Source organism: Hemiscyllium ocellatum, unplaced genomic scaffold (assembly GCF_020745735.1).
Source record: "Hemiscyllium ocellatum isolate sHemOce1 unplaced genomic scaffold, sHemOce1.pat.X.cur. scaffold_313_pat_ctg1, whole genome shotgun sequence".
In the NCBI taxonomy this organism is placed as follows: Eukaryota; Metazoa; Chordata; class Chondrichthyes; order Orectolobiformes; family Hemiscylliidae; genus Hemiscyllium; species Hemiscyllium ocellatum.
In genome coordinates this window covers 54,355-71,899 of record NW_026868321.1, presented here as the reverse complement: position 1 = coordinate 71,899, position 17,545 = coordinate 54,355, and the positions used below count along the sequence as shown (strand labels likewise).

The 17,545-nt window shown below is 43.0% G+C and overlaps 3 non-coding genes across 3 annotated transcripts; 2 read left to right on the top strand and 1 right to left on the bottom strand.

The window, feature by feature from the left end:
- Positions 1-9,953: 9,953 nt before the first annotated feature.
- Positions 9,954-10,035, bottom strand: trnas-acu (transfer RNA serine (anticodon ACU)). The gene has a single exon. It is a non-coding gene; the product is annotated as a tRNA-Ser (tRNA).
- A 3,805-nt stretch (positions 10,036-13,840) lies between these two features.
- trnal-cag (transfer RNA leucine (anticodon CAG)) lies at positions 13,841-13,922 on the top strand. The gene has a single exon. It is a non-coding gene; the product is annotated as a tRNA-Leu (tRNA).
- Positions 13,923-15,413: 1,491 nt separating this feature from the next.
- On the top strand, positions 15,414-15,486 carry trnav-cac (transfer RNA valine (anticodon CAC)). Its single transcript has one exon. It is a non-coding gene; the product is annotated as a tRNA-Val (tRNA).
- Positions 15,487-17,545: the final 2,059 nt, after the last annotated feature.

Here is a 17,545-nt window from a genome sequence, read left to right as displayed (position 1 = left end):
ACAACAGGCTGCAGGGCCTCCTTCGATTTTGTTGTCTTCCACAGTATCGTGGTTAGTGTCCCCGCCTGTCACTGGGCTCAATTCTCAGCTGGGGGTATCGTAAATGTTTTAAACCTGTCGCTCTGTTCCCCAGTGAAGGTTATTAATGCCTGGCCTTCTATTCTCGATTGGTTATGTCACAGGAAGGACAATGCTGTCAGAATCAGCTGGGGAAGGACTGCAACTCCTGGGGAGAGAGTGTGTCAGTGAAAGTGCAAACACGTAACTTCTGCAAACTGCACATTGTGTTTGTGTTGCAATGAAAACCATTATATAGAGTTGTTCCTGACTGTGTGTTTATATAAAGCAGCAATCTGAGTAAGAAAACAGAGTAAACCCATTCAGATCTGAGTGCAGAAACATTTCCAGCAGCACTAATGAGGTTGTACAGCGCAGAACCGCGTTTGCATGCATTGAGCTCGGTTTGAGGGCGCAGCTTGCTTTCACTCGGCTGAGTTGCAAGTGTATAAAGCCATTAAACATGATACGGATAGTGTTCAATATGATGGTACATTTGCTCATTGGTTCGCACTGCTGGTAAGTCTGCAGGTTAGGTGGATTGACCGTGTTAAATTCGTTGATGTGTTCAGGGAGTGAATTCAGTAAGTTAAGTGAGTTAGCCATGGGTAACGCAGTGATAAGGTCAGTAGTCACACGATGCCAGGTTTCATTCCAACAGGTTTATTTGAAATCACAAGCCAGAGGCATGCCAGGATAGAGACGGGAGCTAGGTCTGGTTGAGATGCTGTTTCCAATGTCCCTGCAGACCTGATTGGCTGAATTGTACTTCCTGCATTGTTGGGAATCTGTGAATCTATCGGAGAGGACACTGCCAGCGCTTACTGGGCTGCTAAGACATTAGAGACGATGCTGACGGCGTTTCGTGGGGATGAAATTTTATTTATTTGTGTGTTGGAAAATTGGAAACTGAACCAAGGAAAACCGAATGGAAGTTTTCCAGAGTATTTGAGGTTTGGAGAGAGTAAATAGTTGGTAAATGCTCTCTTTCAAGTTCGCAAATTTCTGAACGTCAGGCTTTCAAAACCATCGATGTCGGGCAAAGAAATAATAAGAGCAGAATTTCTGTCACTCTGAGAATCCATTTCCAAATATTTGGGGAGACACATTTCGAGACACAGAAGCAGTGAGTTACACCATGAGAGAGACAGCCTGTGGCCAGGTAAATGTGTAAACGTGGGGTGTGTTTGGGGGTGGGGGGAGGTGTGTGGGCGGTGGAAGTTGTGAGGAATCAATGTCTAATTTGGACGAATTTTGAGGTGAAGAAATATCGGAAACGTATGCAGCTGAATAATATTGAGCAAAGAACCATCAGAGTTTTGAAAGATTTATATTAATATTCTACATGAAACATTATAAATCGAACTGAGCAGATTTTGTATATTGTCAAGGAAAGATATTCCATAATGAATAGGAAGTGACCAGTCCCTTGGAGATCCATTCCTGCTTTAATCCCACGCCTTAAAGATGGGAGGACAATCGGCATGATGTTGGGTTCATTGGATACCCACTGAAATCTGCCAACGTAACTGAGCATCAAAACTGGCATCTTGTTTTGTAGTTTAACCTTCTGTTTTTCTCAACAGTATTTTCTTTAAGCTGAAATAAATTCGGAGCAAAATTGAATGCAACATTAAACATTCCAATGATATAAATCAAATTCACTTCCGATCATTGCAATGAACAGAGTGAAGTTGCAGCAAAATTAATAAAATGAAATGAAGAAAACTGCATTTCCGGAAATTTTACCCAGTTCAGGTTCAGCCATATGAGAAAGCCCATCGAGCTAAAACATCACCTTCACTTCTCTCTCCATATATACTTCTTCACGTGAGAGAGAAACTGTCTGAAGAAATTATGCGTCAAGACTAAATATGCGTGTGAATGTGACGGGAATTTCATGTTTGCTGGTTCATTCTGAGACAGTTCCGACTCGGAATGAATCAAGCACAGGTATTCCTTCCAAGGACGAGGTCAATTCTTTGGATTTTGCTGGTATTATTATTCGCTGAAAGCAGAAACATAATGGTGTGGATTCGATTCCTCTCAGGGAATTTCTTATCCCCTGGGTGCACCATATGTAATCTTGATGTGGTCACATGTGTGCCCCTTTGCAATGGGCTGGAGTGGCCCGGAGGTGAAGGCGACGGGTTGGTCTTTCATTGCGCATGTGTGGATTTGAATCCTACTCTGGCTGTTACTTCTATCAAAAACAGCTGTGGTTTTCGTTTGTGCCTCGTATCTTTAGTATACATTGGATGGAGAATCTTGTTCTTGCCCTTCATTGCCCCGGAGATTTGTGATAAATCGAAACCTCGTCAAAGTCGAAATAAAGCAATTTGTTTCCGTTGTAAGTTATATTGGGATAATGAAAAGGAGTGCAAACGTTTCTTTCCTCCTTTCATTCCATCTTGACTTTGTATGAATTTACATCGAATGAAAGCAATACAAATAAGGAGAGATCAGGTGCAATATTTTATCCAGTTGGATTGTGAATTTTAATGTAACACACCACACAAACTTTTGATCAGTATTTTAAACAGTCAATTGAATTGGAACCGCAGAAAACTTTTCAAATGAAATGAGCCTTTCATTCTTTCACAATCTTTTGCTGTGTGCATCACACCGGCATCCGGCATCCAGCGTGATCACCAAGTTGGCAACAATATTAGATCCACCAATTTTCTTTAGCAACCACAACTTCTGCACATACCCATCTGTGGTGTGACCAGTGCCATTTGTTGTCTCCAGGCCATATCACATTTCTTGTTTATGAGCTTATGAGCCTAGTTCCTGATCTGTCTGATCAGTTTGAGAAACCTTTTCTATCACTTCATCCCATCCCCTCAAAATTCGAAACTTATCAACAAAGTAAGGCATTAGACCAAATGATGCAGTAGTGGAAGTCGGCCATTCAGACCATCAAGTCTGCTCGAACATTCAATGATCTCACGCTGATCTGATAATCTTCAACTCCATTCTCTTGCATTGCCTCGACAAAGCGTTATCGTCTTTCTGATCTGTCTGGCACAGTTTGAAAATACACAACAACTCAACCTCAACAACAGTTTCGGTAAGGAGTTCCACTGTTTCACTGGCCCCTGAGCAAAGAAATGACTGCTCATTTCTGAATTAAATAGGCAAAATCTAATTCTGAGTTCATGTCCTCTGGTGTTCTCCTCATACCAGAGAGTAAACCACCTGCCCGTAACTGCCTTGTCAAGATCCCATGAATATTGAACGTTTATAAATGTTATCATGGGATTATACAGGTCCCCTCCGCCTCCTTTGTTTCAAAGAGAATAATCCCAGCCGAACCAATCATTCCACGAAGCTCCGTTTTCTCCTGTGTTGACAATATATCAGAGGCGGAAAGATTACAGTGAATGCGTGGAAATACGTTTGCAAGCAGTGGGTGGCTCAAATCTGAAACACAGTGTATGCAAGGATCGGAGAGGCAAAATCCACATAACTTTCCGAATTATTCAGATGTGAATTTGTGATGCCAAGACATACAAGGCTATGTATCAAGTGATTTAAAAAGGAGTTCGGATAGTTAAGTGATTGTGATTGAGCAATACAGATACTCAGTTACAAGAATGGGTTATTCATACTTGTCCTTCCATTCCCGAACGGACATGTCAGAGTAAGAACTGTGCTGTCTGAATCACCGTGGGGGAGTGCTGCTGCTCCCGGGGAGACACAGTGACAGTGACGGTGCAAACACGTGACTTCTGTAAGCTGTACCTAGAGTCGGTGTTGGAACGAAAATCATTAGGTAGTTTTGCTTGTAGTGAGGTGTTTACTTATAGAAGGTAGCTCAGGAAAATATACATTCTACTGCCCTTTCCCCACTCGCCCATATCACTGAATACTGGCACTATGTAGGACAATTTCTCTCTGAGCACCATTATCCAGTCCTCCTTGGCCCCCAACACTTCCCCATATGGCACAAGTGCACGAAATCTCAGAAGATGCAATGCTACTTATTTACGATGTCTCTCCTCGCTGTGTAAAGTTCCAGTGATTTATGTGCCTCTCACTCAATTTAGCAAACTGCATTTCCTGCTCACAGTGTAATCTCGTCAAGACTGGGGAGAGAAAAACAGAATGGGTGACAAATGCGAGTACACCTATGTTCTGTCTGCAAACAGAAAAAAGAACTTGAGCTTCTAGATTCCTGTCACTGCAAATTCCCACTGTGTTCCTATGCCTCCATGTCAGTTTGGTCTGCTGCAGAGCTCCGCATGGCCTGTGCAAGTTGGAAGAGTGGCACGTCATTTCCGAATGAGAGACCGTGCAATCTTCAGTACCCAACGTGGAGTTCAATCATTTTAGACCTTGCCCATCTTCTTTCATGTTCCTGCCCCATCTACACATACCATTCATTCCAAAGGCGAATGGTTTGGCTCGAAAATGTCTCCCCAGATGCACTAGACCTGCAGATTTTGTTCCGATATTTCTACATTTCTTTTGATAACTTTATTCTGTTGTGATTGCCAGCCTTTCAGGAAAAGTGCGTTTGGACGGGGTTGTGGTCAGAGGAGATTTATCAACGTGGTGCCTGAGCTCGACCATTCCCCCTGCGAAGATAAGCGAAAGTGAGGCCTGCAGGTGCTGGAGCTCAGAGTCGAGAGTGTAGTGCTGGAAATGCACAGCACGTCAGACAGCATCTGAGGAGTAGGAAATCGATGTTTCGGGAAAAAAACACCGACATTCCATTGCCAGCCGATGCCTGGAGGAAGAAAATCTTTTGTTCCACCTTAGGACCCTGCAACCATACGGGATAAATGTGTATTTCAACAGCTTCCTCATTTCACCTCCCCCAACATTATCCCAATCCCAAGCCTAAAGCTAGGCACTGCTCTCTGGACCCGGCCATCATTGCCCCTCCGAACTACGACCTTCTACCTCTCTTCACCCATCTATCGGTTTCCCAGCTACCTGACCACCAACCCCATTCCCCTTCTTCAACCCCGACTCAAAAGCCTCATTCCTGATGAAGGGCTTATGCCGGAAACATCGATTCTCCTGCTCCTCGGATGCTGCCAGACGTTCTGTGCTTTTAAAGTACTACACTCTCGCCAATGCAAAGATAGATGAGCTCGACTGGGGCTCTCTATCTGAGAGCGGAGAAAGCTGAGAGAGAAATTGATTAACGTGCACAGAAATGGAATAGGTATGTTTGACAGGAATAAACTTCATATGGGATGGGTAAATAACCAAGGTTATAGATGAAACGCTACAGGGAGGATGTTCAGGGAAGATTTAGGAAGAATGTTTGCATCCGGAGAGGGTTGTTTGTCTGGAACTCACTGTTTGAACGTGTGGTAAAGCTAAGAGTCATCCAAATACTTCAGCAGTATTTAGTTGAAACACTTGAGGAGCTAGAGCATGCACGGATAAGGACCAGGTACTGGAAGGTGGGGCGAAGATAAACAGATATTTATTGAAAGACTTGAATACTGTAACTTTCAGTGCAGTAAAATGGAGGCTAGTGCAGCTCAGTGGCACAATGAAAGACGTGGTGGACATCTACTGCATTTGTTAAGATCGCGATTCACAGTTTGTGGGTTTGATTCCCTCCAGAATCGCAATTTTGTTCAGATTTCAGCTGATTCAATGATTGTTCTGCTGCTTCATCGTCAGTTCCCCTCGTCTGGAGTTCTCGTTCCTGCTACTGACCAGAGAAGGTTCCTCACTTTCTTGGTGGTGAGTTTTAAGAAAATCATATCATCTGAAATATGATCAGCCAGCAATCGGCTGCGCATTCACAAAACCCACTGCAGATACCCACTGTCTTTCAACACAGTTCCCTCCCACGGTTGCACAGAGTGTTTTGATTTATTCAGTGTCTTTTTCCCTTTGGGTGTTAGGTTGATGTAGATGGGCTGGGAAAAGACATTGACCTGTTCGATCAGCCGTAATTATGTCAAATGGCGGGGTAGCGCTGGCGGGTGAAATGGCCCCCTCCTATTCCTCTCAGTCTGTGCTGTTTCTGACAGAGGGTTTTAAACAATAGCATGATGAGGACAATGTGAATCGACACCACGGAATACCAAGGTCCTCCCCTTTATCCCACCGCTCTACCAGCTGCTGTTGTAGCTTCAGATCAGACAGTGCAGGATTCTCCCAGATGCTCTTTCAAGCTGCATGCTCCTTCACACAGGTTTCCAACTAGACACATGGAGCAAACTGGCGGTTAGATATTGGGGATTCAGGGACAGATTTCCCCTTTTTCTGACTAGAGTTCTGACCACGGTAATAAACATGAATTTCGGGCGTTCTGTATCTTACTCGAGATTCTTATCACTTTACAATTTAAACTGAAATTCAATTTAAACTTGCATGACATTCTTATGTCTTCAGTATTCATGAAAACTGTGCATTATGTCCTTGAATGAAGCCATGGTGAAGATTAAAGATGAGTGCAGTGTGTTTCATGTTGTCTTTAGGATCTTGCAGAAGCATGTTCGTGAAGTGTGGTTGAATCGAATTCTGTGCTGAATTGAAGCCGACCGAGTGAGAAGCCCTGTGATAATGTAACATTTTCTGTAAACAACGCAGCGACCCTTGGAAACCCAGTTTTCAATCAAGTCTATTTTGCACAACATTTTTCTGTATCCCATTAAATCAGTGAGTATTAAAAGGACTAAGTCCCGTTCCTGGTCATTGTGACCAAACGACCAAGGCAATCGATGGCAATGATAATGATGCTTGACATCGACAGGTGCATTCCTACTCACTAGAGTCACATTGTATTACAGATCACGTAAGCAGAGGAGATGATGATCCTTCTGGCACCCTGAGACAGTGCGACAATTAATCCCACGTCGTTAGTCTCACTCTATACCAAAAACCAGTTAGCCAACGGACTGAGCTAACCGGCTTCCATTTAATGTAAAGCTAAAACAAACAGGTCAGCACATTAACAATCTGTAGTAATTCACGATTGAGTGGGTTGGTTTCTGAAAATTAAACGTACCTTCTGAACAATGAGTGAGGCTATTCCAAGATTGCCTTCTCTGACTGCGCTGGGACATGACTGATGTTCTCAATGATATGGAAGTGCCAGTGTTTGAGTTGGGTAGACAAAGTTAAAAATGACACAACGTCAGGGCTTAGTCCAGCAGGTTTATTTGGAAACACTAGCTTTCAGAGAGCCGCTCTTTCATCAGGTGGGTGTCTTTCTGCAGAAACTTGATGTGTGTGTCAATATGCGCGATCGTTAGGAAGATCATCTGGACTTTAACTGACCGTTCGTGGTGTCGATGGTACCCATGACTTAGATGTGTTGGTGTTGGACTGGGATGGACAAATTTAAAAATCATACAAAGCCAGATTAGAGTCCAACAGTTGACAACCACCTGATGAAGAAACAGTACACTGAACACTGGTGCTTCCAAATATGCTTGTTCGATACTATCTGATGCAATGTGATTTTTAACATTGAGTGCTCTTGGTAATGTTTAATTGATCGAATGGCTGTACCACTGGCCAGATGCACAGCTGAAATTTTACACGCTGCAGAGCTGTGGTGCTGACAATGACATGAGCAATAACAGTAACAGTCACAAGGTGAACGAAGAACAATGATAATCACCATCAATGATCCACTTCAAATTGTCTTTAAAAAAACTACCATTCACAATTTGAGCAGCCAATCAATAAGGTCGCTGCTGATCAAGAAAATTGCAACTTACTTTGCTGCGTTTTCACCCTAATTAGAGGTAAACTCCAGCCTAATCATAACATCGCATATTCCCATTAATTTTCAGATTTACATTACGTTAATGACCTGATCGTATTTGCAGGAAACTGAACAACATGAAATGAGTGAAAACATCCATTCAGTGATATAATCCAATGCAGAGTCGGCCAGAAAAGAAAAGATAAAGACATGAAACATTACTCCCATTTCTCTCTGTACCAATGCGTTTTCCTGAGTTGGATATTTGCAGGACTTGTCTTTAGTCTCGAAAGTATTAATTATTTTCGTGGGAAAGTTTCTTCATAAATCAATTAACATCTGAGTTTTGAAACCTATTTTACTTCAGACTGAAATAGTTGAATATCCTTTCCCCCAGCCTAATGTCCCAATCCTCCCTTCTCTTCCATGTAAATACCAGCTGCTCCAGGCAAGGTTGGAGCCCCCAACCTGACGTTCCAATGCTCCTTGCTGCTCCATGTCAATAGCAGCTTCTCCAATTTAAGTTGGAGCTCCCAGTCTGATGCCTCAATGCTCCTTGCTCCATGTCAATAGAAGCGGTTCAGTTGAGGTTGGATCTACCACTCTCATGCCAAAATGCTCCCAGGTGCGACGTGTCATTAAGAGCTGGTCCTTGTGAGGTTGGTGCTCCCACTCTGATATCCAAATGCTCCCTCCTCCATGTCAATAGAAGCGGTCCAGTTGAGGTTGGATCTATCACTCTGATGTCCCAATGCTTCCCGCTGCTACTTGACATTAAAAGCTTCTCCAAGTGAGAGTGGAGCTCCCAGACGGATCTCGCAAAGCTCCTTGCTCCATGTCGACTGAAGCTGCTTAAAATTAGGTAAGATCCCGCAGTCTGATGTTGCAATGCTCCCTGCTGCTTCATGTCAATACAGGCTGCTCCAGTTGTGGTTGGAACTCCCAGCCTGCTGCCCCAATGCTCCCTGGTCCATGTGAGCAGACGCTGCTCCAGATGAGGGGGAGCTCCCAACCCTTGCAACTCACACACCTCTATACCAACTTAGAAATAGTGCCCACTGACCATTTCCACCAAAGGAGCCATTGGTGGAATATCCGCATCATGTGAATTTAATATTACTTTTCGTCAGCACCGAATCATTAGTTCCAAAAGACATTCTTTCTTAAATATTGTTTATCATGTGCATATTGCAGTCAATCCGAAGTTAGATAATGGTACTAATTGATGTATGCTCAATAAAAATTACATCATGTTTTTCACGTTGAGTAACTGCCACTTAGCAAGGGCAATGTTTGAAATGTAATCACACTTTTATTCCAGGTGAGGGAATGTGGTTTGTATTATTTAAAAGGAACTTTTCCACTGTGTACAATGATGACATAGATCTCAATTTCAAAGCAAACTTGGTTACTTTGTCATCCATCTTGTCCTCTTCTTTCAACCACACGGTATTAGAACGAAACGTCTGTTAATGACATGCGTATAAAGACACACTAAATCATTTTTCATGCTAATGCTGCATGAATTTGCGATTATTGATCCACAGTTTAGGTTCAGTCCCTGCAGTGAACATGCTACTTCTCCAGTTGTTCATTGTTCAATGTGATGCATCCAGTGTGTGCATAACGTTTTGGAGCTTGCTTCCCACATCTTGTGTTTATCTGTGTCTTGTGTCCAGCCTTCATCAATGGCGAGAGCAACGGGCGAGGGAGAGACCAATGTGTAAGTCTCTCCGTATCCATGCATGGCACCCATATCTGCAATTCTTTACTGTGCATTTTCAGCCAGTTCTCGGTGCCCCAACCCCCACGCCCTGCCCCTTTTGAAATATTTCCATTATTTTGTGCTGTCTCTCTGTACTCTTCTCACCAAGATGACTAACTTCTACTCAACATGCTCCAGATTTCATTTGACAAAACAGTCATTAAGAATCCCATTACATAAACATGCCCTTCGCATCTCTTGTATTTTGGTTTTCCTGCATCTCTTTCATATGATAAAAGGTCACAGCAGCTTGACTTGAAAAAGAAAATCGCGTTACTTTTCATTATCCCAATGCGATCTACGTTTCAATGCAGTTAAAGCAACTGACTCAAATTATTCTCTGAGATTTTATAATAGCGTCGATGCATATGAATGGACCATTGGAGTTCCAGTTTCAATAAGACAGGTGTGAGCATGCAAAAATAGCAACATTGAAAACAGCGACGAGAGTGGGACTCGAACCCACGCGTGCAGAGCACAATGGATTAGTACTCCATCGCCTTAACCTCTCGGCCACCTCGTCACATATATGCGCATGTGCATGAACTTATAAATAAGTGAATTGCGTAAATTATGCAGAACAGCAGATATTTCTCCCTGGTTTGGTGAAATGCTAAATAGCACAGTACGGTCCCAAGACTATGGTCTGACCTCTGGGTTGTGGGACAACGGCATTCCCACTGTGCACTGGAGGAGAGTGCATAGTGCTTAATGTCATTATTCGGAACACCATTCTTCTGCTCAGATGTTTTTGACCAGCACTTCTGTACAGAACAGACACTTTCAAAATCCTAAATAAGACTAAACACACAATTGAATTCAACAATGCAAAAACCTTGATCTGTATCATTTTCCTAGGCCATGCAACACCAAGTATGATCATAGCAACACAGTGAGAAAATGTCAGAAGGAAAATGAGTGCAGTGTTAGAGAGAATGCTGGGAGCAGCAGTTGACACACGGGGAAGTGCATTTCCCACAACTGGAACACTACCAAAAAGCGGACTGTGGTGGAAGAATTCAGAGTGGTTTTACACTTTGGAACTTGATACCAGAGACACAATGGAGATCTGTCATTGAGTCTGTTAAAGAAGAAGATTTTAAGATTTCTACAAATTAAAAACAAAATAAATTGTTCATTGGTTAGTGAAGGCAAATGTTGCAATTATATATTTCAAAAATCTACCCGTCTTTGCAATGAGCAGCTCACCATTTTCCTCACTCGGGGTCAGAACTACATGTTAAGATGATCGTTTAATCCCCGTTACTAGCCATGGAATCAGAGAACTTCGGTTTGCCAAACGTTAAGGTACAACCAGGAATGTGGAGATAAGCATTAATGTGTTGTTCCTGTGATGCAGGTGACAGTGCATGGTATCTCTGTGCCAGTATAGTGGGCTGTGCTGCGCTGAAGTTTCAAGTTTGAGCCTCACATGGAGCAGCTTCAATTATTCATTGTCTTGACGGGTCCGGATAGAAGGTGATATTGAGCAAAGCCAAGTTTATGGGAAAATACCCCTGTTTGTGGATTGAGAAATGAACATTTTTGGATAATGACTCCTTGATCAACAAACATACTGCAAGTAGTTAAAACGTGAAGAGACATGTGTGGAGAGAGAGCCAAAGATGATTGTTCTGCAGGTGGATACCATTTCCCATGTGCATTGCTTTAAATTTCGGTAAAATACATGTTGAACTGGTTTTATGTTACGCATTTTGTTGCAAAGTCACAAAGGTTATTGCAAAAATCAAAAAAGAAAAATCACATTGGACTGATTGAATATTGTATTGAATTGAATTTTGGCCTGAGCATATTTTATCTTCAATGGCGTGCTGCAGAGAAGTACAGAGGGTTAACAATACAATAGGACAGAGTCTTCTTGGTGCATTTCTTGGGTGGAGTAAAGAATGTACGAAATATACATAACATCATGTGAATGTGATCGAATCTTTAAAGTAGGTGTTGCAAATCCAAGTGACGATTCAATTCCGTCTCATTAGGATATAACTTCTGTCTGCAGTTATTTTAGGACATCAGCTCCGTTTACAGAGTTTCACCTTGAATAACACGCCACACCTTACCAATCCATGAACTTTTTTACTCAAGCTTAATTAGTTCTCCGTGTTCATGAAATGTCTTTGTGTCTGAAGTCAACCAAATTCGAAATTGTTACGCAACCACACTGACTTTCTCTCAATGGTAAATGCCCTCCTTGTATGTTTGTTCGTGTATCTTTTAAAACATTGTGAAATCAGCTTCTACGTTTTATTTCTGAAAAGTCGTTCACGATTTAAATAACTCTATTGATGGGAAGAAACTCTCATTCAAACTTTTCTTAATCATTCACAAATGGTTTTGAAGCTCTAACTAAAGTTATTGATTCACTCGAAAGAGGGGATTTCCCTGATTTAGTCATTCAAACCTCACGTTATGTGAAAATCTCATTTGTTGACTTCAAACTTGGGTGTTTCTGCTCCAGCATTTCCAGATCTCGTGAATAAACTCCCTCATTCTTTCCATCATCCCGTTTGCATCCTTTCTGATATTTTTATGTCTCAGTAAACAACGTCACTTGGCTTTCTAATATCTTGCTATCCAGGAAACAGCGTCGGTGTCCTTTCTAACCTCTTTACATGTTTTTGGTGGAGCATGAGGACAAGGATTACACACAATGCTCCCACTGAGGGTGACCTGAAGATTTTACAGTTACACTATGAACTCTTTGCTTTTTAAATATGACGTCACTATGTATAAACTCCACTCAGGTAAATTATTATCTATCCAGTTCATGAACATCATCTCCGTAGGATCGAAAATTATCTATCACTCCCTTTATTCTTCCATGAAATGTTTGAAAGTTTTGTAAGGCCAACATCTCTAACTCCCCGTGCCCTGAGTGAGCCTCAGCTATTTCTAAAGGCGACTCAAGTTCAAATACTTCATAGTGTGTCTCCAGTCATTCCAGTGCAGACTTGTTCTGGACAGTAAATGTCATCACCAAAGGCCACCGTGGATCTGAAATCAAAGTTTTTTCACATAGTAATTGTCTTAGCTATTGTGTATCGTACGTCCATGTTCTTTTTCAATGTGTTCATCATTTCATGGGTCCCTGTATTGAATTCTACTGAATGATTAATTTGTGAATGGAGACTTTCCCTTCACCACTCATTCGAAACTCCATGCAACATTGAATGATTTTACTCATATGCTTCCAGAGGACAGTCCTGCCATCACTGGGATGAATCAGTGAACATTCCGGACGTATTCTTGAAGGCAAGGATTTCCTTCTCCAGTTTAGGGGATCATTACTGCACTGAATCCCATGTGTGCCTTCATTAAGATCAGAACAGTTGCAGCAAGATTTTAAAACTAAGATTTGGCAATCTGCTTGCATTGGCAAGAATAACATCGCATCCTTTTGGTTTTCTTTAAATCACTGACGAGAAGGAAAATGTAAACGGGGAGAGCGAGTGGGAAAGTGAGGCAGTTGCAGCTCTGGTGAAATTCTTTCTTTGTGAGTCTCTCAGCAACAAGAGATATGCAGGTGACTCATTCGTGAGAGCTCTTCACATGGAGAACAAAAAGCAACCAAGTGCAGTTAGCACCACTTCCGGAGTGGGGGTGGGGTGAGCAGTAACTTCTGTCACTATGTTCAGAAACTGCCTTTTCGATTTACTTGGACACAAACTGCATTTCTAAAAAGCACCATGGAGTTTAGCAAAATTCATTGAGTCGCTTCTTGTCGATTCGCACACAGGTTTCCAACTCAGTTGATATCCATGTGGCTCAAGTCCAGGTGTGAACATCTCTGCAGTGAATGGCACGGTTAAGGTAAAAGGCAAGGAAAGTGGCATCTCGAACAGACACAGTGACTGAAACGATGCTGCACGGTATGATGTGGAACACGGCCTGCTCAGCTTTGTGCATTTTCCCTGTAGTCCGGTGTGTTTCGTGTTCCGTGTAAACGTGAAAGTTGTCCTGTTTCGAGCAATGGGTGAAATCATTCAGCAAAGCAAGAATCGAAATTGAAGTAATGTCAAGCAGCTCATGGTGATTTGACCAAATCATTACCGAACATATATTCTCACGCAGTCAAAGATACATTTCTGGCTGAAAAGAGTCTGAGAAGATAGACACAGCTTACCATTGATTTTTGTCTGGATTGATGGGCTTTCATTATCTGCTGCGAAATAGACATTGTAGCCGGGCACATACCAGCTGCTGTGCGAGTCGGACAGGGACCATGGAACCCTTTTCATGTGACTTTGCATGTGTGGTTATGCAGGAGCACAATTCGAAATGCAAGAAAATGGAGGCTCAGGCTGTCTGGTAGTGTGGCCGAGCGGTCTAAGGCGCTGGATCCAGGTTCCAGCCCTGAAAGGGGCGTGGGTTCGAATCCCACCACTGCCATTTCAGCTGATCAGCTCGAATGCTGCTTCGATCCCCGCTGCATTTATGTTCTCGGAGAATTAACTGTGGACAGGTGCCGAGTATTGTCAGGTCTCTCAGCTGCCATGATGTTATTCGCCTCCCCTGCAGAAAATCGCAAGCAGCTCAGCGATTGGTTTATGTTCCAGGCAAGTTGAGGTTTTACTGGAAACGAATGGAGACTGTTATTTCATCGCTGCTGTGAAACAAAGTCCGGCGGTGAGTCGATTCATCGTTATTTGGCTTTCTGGCGAATGGGAAAATCTTTCCAATGCATATGTTATTGAATTTCTCCCATTTCCTGCATTTCCGTCCTGGAGACACCGGAAGGGAAAGGTAATCTAATCGAGACTGTGATTGGTGAAATTCACTTTTTTATGGCCCATACTTATTATATTCTTTCTTTCTCTCTTTTCAGCATTGTCTGGGAAGTGGTGGTGCACTAAGGCTGCAGTATGTTTGAAAGAGTAGTTTGGAATTGCCCTGTTGTTAGTTGTGAGATTACTTTATGCCTCATGCCCTCGGACTGTCTCACATTTAGCATTCATGCTTCGCTGTGTCTGAACATGCATTAGGTATGCCAGTTTTGTTTGTGTTCCGTGTTAAATGCTTTCTGTTTGCGATTCGCTCAATACATTACGAGTTAACAGGGGTTCTGAGGTAACTTGCAGCAGCAAAAATCCTCAACTGAGGATCTGGGAAAGTTTCACGAAGCATGGTCAGTCGGAGCAAAAGTAAGGAAGTCGTTCGTTTCTGCAGTGTATCACAATACTACCTTTCCCGTGAGCAGTCGAACAGACTAAATGATTGTGCTACAGACTGCGACGGCAAGCTCCGCTAAAAAGTAATCCTTTAAAACCGGTGTAAGCAACGCAAGGTTATTGGGGTACACCGCGTGGAAACAGAGACTTCGGTGTATCTCATCCATGCTCACCACATCACCAAAATTAAACAAGACCCGTTCCACAGCATTTCTCCTCAATCCCTCTAAACCCATCCTATCCAGAAATTGATCCGATTACCATTGCAATTTTTTGAGTGCAATAGCCTCCTCCACTCCCTCTGGTAGCTCATTCCATACACCCACAACCTTGTGAGTGGAAAATGTGCGTCGGGGTCCTTTGTCAATTTCAGACCACTCACCTTAAACCTATGCTCTCGAGTTTCCAACTCATCCTAGCTTGTGTAAAACACGTAAATACTCAGTTTACAACCCTTCCATAAAACCATGTCGCAGCCGTTATGCTGCCGGGCAAGTTGTCCCAGCTTATTCCACTTCACACTCCAGTCCAAACATTGACGACATCCTTGTCTATATTTTGTCACTAATTTCAGTCTATATTTTTTGACTTTTTCAAGATGTCAATTTCCCTGGATAACAACGAGCTATTGGAAAAAGAAAGGTGAAACGTAGAATGGCTTCAACTTTCAGTGCTGGATGCCACAGAGCCGCAACGCGCTCGGCTGAAGCTCGTTTCTGTAGTGTAGTGGTCATCACGTTCGCTTCACACGCGAAAGGTCCCCAGTTTGAAACTGGGCAGAAACTGCTTTGTTCTTCAATTGCAGCCTTTTACACGGACAAGAACGGAGCTTTCTTGCTTGCTCTCCCATCTGCAAATCTGCCTTCGAAAATGCTCGATCGAAAATGCTCAAACAAATCTGCTCTCTTTGTGAAATGTGATGCACTTCCATTTAATTATTGAGCAAAGCATTGTAAAGGCTTGTTCTGATCAGAACCATTGTAAAACCTGGTTCTGATCATAAGTCATTCTGTTTGAGAGTGTAGTTACCGCGTTCTGATCCCTTCCACGAAAAACTGTCCCGCATTTGCATTCCTTGCGCAGGCGGACCGGTTCAAAGACAGGGAAGAAGCTGATGCGCTGGTGCTACTGATCAGTGCACCACTGATTCCTGAACTAGTCTGTCTGTCAAATGTAAACCAAAGTCGTCTCTGCAAGGCCTCATTTGGAAACTCTCTGTCGTTATTCAACGTGCGAGAATTGGCAGCAGAGGTCCTGAATCATGGTTTGGATCAGTTCGCACGTTAGTGACTCATTCAATCAGCAACAGCAATGAAAGAAATTATACTCTCCGAGGAACCTCTTGGACCTGTGCTTTCATAGCACCGCTAGTATTAAGGTGCGCTCCGAGATCTAAGCCATGTTGGAACTGAAACGGAGGAATTGACAGAGAGGCTGCAGAATGACATCGCATCCTTTTGGTTTTCATTAAATCACTGACGAGCAGGAAACTGTAAACGGGGAGAGCGAGTGGGAAAGTGAGGCAGTTGCAGCTCTGGTGAAACTCCTTCATTGTAAGTCACTCAGCAACAAGAGGCGTGAAGGTGACTCAGGCGTGAGAGCTCTTCACATCGAGAACAAAAAGCACTCAAGGGCAGTTAGCACCTCTCCCGGTGTGGGGGTGGGGTGAGATAATTACCTTTTGACTTCAGTTACTATGTTCAGAAACTGCCTTTTAAATTGAGGTGAACAGAAACTGCATTTCTAATAAGCACCATGGAATTTAGCAAGATTTATTGAGTCGCTTCTCGTCGATTCCCACACAGGTTTCCAACTCAGTCGGTATCGATGTGGCTCATGTCCAGGTGTGAACATCCTTGCAGCCAATTGCACGGTTAAGGTAAAAGGCAAGGAAAGTGGAATCTCGAACTGGCCCCGAGGTCAGAGCATCCTCACAATGTGATCGGTCGTTCTCGGATTGTAATGCTACCTCCGCTTTTAGGGTGGAGAACATTCTTTGGGACCCTTATGCTGCAAAACAGACACAGTGACTGAAACTATGCTGCACGGTATAATGTGGAACACGGCCTGCTCAGCTTTGTGCATTTTCCCTGTTGTCCGGTGTGTTTCATGTTCCGTGTAAACGTGAAAGTTGTCCTGTTTCGAGCAATCATTGAGCAAAGCAAGAATCGAAATTGAAGTAATGTCAAGCAGCTCATGGTGATTTGACCAAATCGTAACCGAACATATACTCTCACGCACTCACAGAAACATTTGTAGCTGAAAAGAGTCTGAGTAGGTAGACTCAGCTTACCATTAATTTTTGTCTGGATTGAGGGGCTCCTTCTTTGTGTTTCACTCAGCAACCAGAGACATGAAGGTGACTCTGGCAGAGAGCTCTTCACATCGAGAACAAAGAGCACTCAAGGGCAGTTAGCACCTCTTTGACATCTTCTGGGGTGGGGTGGGGCAATCACCTTTTGACTTCTGTTAATATCCTCAAAAACTGAAAGTTGTCCTGTTTCGAGCAGAGGACGAAATCATTTACCAAAGCAACAATCCAAATACCAGCAATATCATGCAGCTCATGGTTACTTTGCCCAATCATATCCGAATATACAGTCTCTCATACAGACATTACATTTGTGGCTTTAGCAAATCTCAGAAGCTTGATTCCAGCTATCAAATGATTTTTGGCTGGATTGAATGTTTGTTGCGAGATTGATATTGTAGTTGGTCATATCCCTGCAGCTGTGCCAGCAGGAGAGGGATCACAGAACTGTTTCCCTGTGACTTTGCTTCTAATGTTTCACAGGAGCACCATTGAAGGTGTAAGACAATACACTGCAGCTGTGGCTGGTTTCG